This window comes from Coccinella septempunctata, chromosome 6 (assembly GCF_907165205.1).
Source record: "Coccinella septempunctata chromosome 6, icCocSept1.1, whole genome shotgun sequence".
Lineage (NCBI taxonomy): Eukaryota > Metazoa > Arthropoda > Insecta > Coleoptera > Coccinellidae > Coccinella > Coccinella septempunctata.
The window spans coordinates 458230-463229 of NC_058194.1; positions in this window are offsets into that span (position 1 = coordinate 458230).

Below are 5000 nucleotides of genomic sequence, written 5' to 3' on the forward strand. Positions count from 1 at the left end.
TTTGAAAAAATGAAAATTATGTCTCCGAACCTCACATTTTACTATATGTGGAATTTTCAGAGTCCGAACGACTTTCTTATATGAAGCGTGACCTATGGTTTTTATCGTCGATTTGGGTTGAATTAGGTGAGATACTACTTCCTACGAAGTTTTCCGTTCATACCTTCCCTAGTTTTTGAAAAAATGAAAATTATGTCTCCGAACCTCACATTTTACTATATGTGGAATTTTCAGAGTCCGAACGACTTTCTTATATGAAGCGTGACCTATGCTTTTTATCGTCGATTTGGGTTGAGTTAGGTGAGATACTACTTCCTACGAAGTTTTCCGTTCATACCTTCCCTAGTTTTTGAAAAATAAGAAAATCATGTTTTACTATATGTGGAATTTTCAGAGTCCGAACGACTTTCTTATATGAAGCGTGACCTATGCTTTTTATCGTCGATTTGGGTTGACTTAGGTGAGATACTACTTCCTACGAAGTTTCCCGTTCATATCTTCCCTAATTTTTGAAAAAATGAAAATTATGTCTCCGAACCTCACATTTTACTATATGTGGAATTTTCAGAGTCCGAACGACTTTCTTATATGAAGCGTGACCTATGCTTTTTATCGTCGATTTGGGTTGAGTTAGGTGAGATACTACTTCCTACGAAGTTTCCCGTTCATATCTTCCCTAATTTTTGAAAAATAAGAAAATTATGTCTCTGAACCTCACATTTTACTATATGTGGAATTTTCAGAGTCCGAACGACTTTCTTATATGAAGCGTGACCTATGGTTTTTTTCGTCGATTTTAGTGTAATTAGGTGAGATACTACTTCCTACGAAGTTTCCCGTTCATATCTTCCCTAATTTTTGAAAAAATGAAAATTATGTCTCCGAACCTCACATTTTACTATATGTGGAATTTTCAGAGTCCGAACGACTTTCTTATATGAAGCGTGACCTATGGTTTTTTTCGTCGATTTTAGTGTAATTAGGTGAGATATTACTTCCTACGAAGTTTCCCGTTCATATCTTCCCTAATTTTTGAAAAAATGAAAATTATGTCTCCGAACCTCACATTTTACTATATGTGGAATTTTCAGAGTCCGAATGACTTTCTTATATGAAGCGTGACCTATGGTTTTTATCGTCGATTTGGGTTGAATTAGGTGAGATACTACTTCCTACGAAGTTTTCCGTTCATACCTTCCCTAGTTTTTGAAAAAATGAAAATTATGTCTCCGAACCTCACATTTTACTATATGTGGAATTTTCAGAGTCCGAACGACTTTCTTATATGAAGCGTGACCTATGGTTTTTATCATCGATTTGGGTTGAGTTAGGTGAGATACTACTTCCTACGAAGTTTTCCGTTCATACCTTCCCTAGTTTTTGAAAAAATGAAAATTATGTCTCCGAACCTCACATTTTACTATATGTGGAATTTTCAGAGTCCGAACGACTTTCTTATATGAAGCGTGACCTATGGTTTTTTTCGTCGATTTTAGTGTAATTAGGTGAGATACAACTTCCTACGAAGTTTCCCGTTCATATCTTCCCTAATTTTTGAAAAAATGAAAATTATGTCTCCGAACCTCACATTTTACTATATGTGGAATTTTCAGAGTCCGAACGACTTTCTTATATGAAGCGTGACCTATGGTTTTTTTCGTCGATTTTAGTGTAATTAGGTGAGATACTACTTCCTACGAAGTTTCCCGTTCATATCTTCCCTAATTTTTGAAAAAATGAAAATTATGTCTCCGAACCTCACATTTTACTATATGTGGAATTTTCAGAGTCCGAACGACTTTCTTATATGAAGCGTGACCTATGGTTTTTTTCGTCGATTTTAGTGTAATTAGGTGAGATACTACTTCCTACGAAGTTTCCCGTTCATATCTTCCCTAATTTTTGAAAAAATGAAAATTATGTCTCCGAACCTCACATTTTACTATATGTGGAATTTTCAGAGTCCGAACGACTTTCTTATATGAAGCGTGACCTATGGTTTTTATCGTCGATTTGGGTTGAATTAGGTGAGATACTACTTCCTACGAAGTTTTCCGTTCATACCTTCCCTAGTTTTTGAAAAAATGAAAATTATGTCTCCGAACCTCACATTTTACTATATGTGGAATTTTCAGAGTCCGAACGACTTTCTTATATGAAGCGTGACCTATGCTTTTTATCGTCGATTTGGGTTGACTTAGGTGAGATACTACTTCCTACGAAGTTTCCCGTTCATATCTTCCCTAATTTTTGAAAAAATGAAAATTATGTCTCCGAACCTCACATTTTACTATATGTGGAATTTTCAGAGTCCGAACGACTTTCTTATATGAAGCGTGACCTATGGTTTTTATCGTCGATTTGGGTTGAGTTAGGTGAGATACTACTTCCTACGAAGTTTCCCGTTCATATCTTCCCTAATTTTTGAAAAATAAGAAAATTATGTCTCCGAACCTCACATTTTACTATATGTGGAATTTTCAGAGTCCGAACGACTTTCTTATATGAAGCGTGACCTATGGTTTTTTTCGTCGATTTTAGTGTAATTAGGTGAGATACTACTTCCTACGAAGTTTCCCGTTCATATCTTCCCTAATTTTTGAAAAAATGAAAATTATGTCTCCGAACCTCACATTTTACTATATGTGGAATTTTCAGAGTCCGAACGACTTTCTTATATGAAGCGTGACCTATGGTTTTTTTCGTCGATTTTAGTGTAATTAGGTGAGATATTACTTCCTACGAAGTTTCCCGTTCATATCTTCCCTAATTTTTGAAAAAATGAAAATTATGTCTCCGAACCTCACATTTTACTATATGTGGAATTTTCAGAGTCCGAATGACTTTCTTATATGAAGCGTGACCTATGGTTTTTATCGTCGATTTGGGTTGAATTAGGTGAGATACTACTTCCTACGAAGTTTTCCGTTCATACCTTCCCTAGTTTTTGAAAAAATGAAAATTATGTCTCCGAACCTCACATTTTACTATATGTGGAATTTTCAGAGTCCGAACGACTTTCTTATATGAAGCGTGACCTATGGTTTTTATCATCGATTTGGGTTGAGTTAGGTGAGATACTACTTCCTACGAAGTTTTCCGTTCATACCTTCCCTAGTTTTTGAAAAAATGAAAATTATGTCTCCGAACCTCACATTTTACTATATGTGGAATTTTCAGAGTCCGAACGACTTTCTTATATGAAGCGTGACCTATGGTTTTTTTCGTCGATTTTAGTGTAATTAGGTGAGATACAACTTCCTACGAAGTTTCCCGTTCATATCTTCCCTAATTTTTGAAAAAATGAAAATTATGTCTCCGAACCTCACATTTTACTATATGTGGAATTTTCAGAGTCCGAACGACTTTCTTATATGAAGCGTGACCTATGGTTTTTTTCGTCGATTTTAGTGTAATTAGGTGAGATACTACTTCCTACGAAGTTTCCCGTTCATATCTTCCCTAATTTTTGAAAAAATGAAAATTATGTCTCCGAACCTCACATTTTACTATATGTGGAATTTTCAGAGTCCGAACGACTTTCTTATATGAAGCGTGACCTATGGTTTTTTTCGTCGATTTTAGTTTAATTAGGTGAGATACTACTTCCTACGAAGTTTCCCGTTCATATCTTCCCTAATTTTTGAAAAAATGAAAATTATGTCTCCGAACCTCACATTTTACTATATGTGGAATTTTCAGAGTCCGAACGACTTTCTTATATGAAGCGTGACCTATGGTTTTTATCGTCGATTTGGGTTGAATTAGGTGAGATACTACTTCCTACGAAGTTTTCCGTTCATACCTTCCCTAGTTTTTGAAAAAATGAAAATTATGTCTCCGAACCTCACATTTTACTATATGTGGAATTTTCAGAGTCCGAACGACTTTCTTATATGAAGCGTGACCTATGCTTTTTATCGTCGATTTGGGTTGAGTTAGGTGAGATACTACTTCCTACGAAGTTTCCCGTTCATATCTTCCCTAATTTTTGAAAAAATGAAAATTATGTCTCCGAACCTCACATTTTACTATATGTGGAATTTTCAGAGTCCGAACGACTTTCTTATATGAAGCGTGACCTATGCTTTTTATCGTCGATTTGGGTTGAGTTAGGTGAGATACTACTTCCTACGAAGTTTCCCGTTCATATCTTCCCTAATTTTTGAAAAATAAGAAAATTATGTCTCTGAACCTCACATTTTACTATATGTGGAATTTTCAGAGTCCGAACGACTTTCTTATATGAAGCGTGACCTATGGTTTTTTTCGTCGATTTTAGTGTAATTAGGTGAGATACTACTTCCTACGAAGTTTCCCGTTCATATCTTCCCTAATTTTTGAAAAAATGAAAATTATGTCTCCGAACCTCACATTTTACTATATGTGGAATTTTCAGAGTCCGAACGACTTTCTTATATGAAGCGTGACCTATGGTTTTTTTCGTCGATTTTAGTGTAATTAGGTGAGATATTACTTCCTACGAAGTTTCCCGTTCATATCTTCCCTAATTTTTGAAAAAATGAAAATTATGTCTCCGAACCTCACATTTTACTATATGTGGAATTTTCAGAGTCCGAATGACTTTCTTATATGAAGCGTGACCTATGGTTTTTATCGTCGATTTGGGTTGAATTAGGTGAGATACTACTTCCTACGAAGTTTTCCGTTCATACCTTCCCTAGTTTTTGAAAAAATGAAAATTATGTCTCCGAACCTCACATTTTACTATATGTGGAATTTTCAGAGTCCGAACGACTTTCTTATATGAAGCGTGACCTATGGTTTTTATCATCGATTTGGGTTGAGTTAGGTGAGATACTACTTCCTACGAAGTTTTCCGTTCATACCTTCCCTAGTTTTTGAAAAAATGAAAATTATGTCTCCGAACCTCACATTTTACTATATGTGGAATTTTCAGAGTCCGAACGACTTTCTTATATGAAGCGTGACCTATGCTTTTTATCGTCGATTTGGGTTGACTTAGGTGAGATACTACT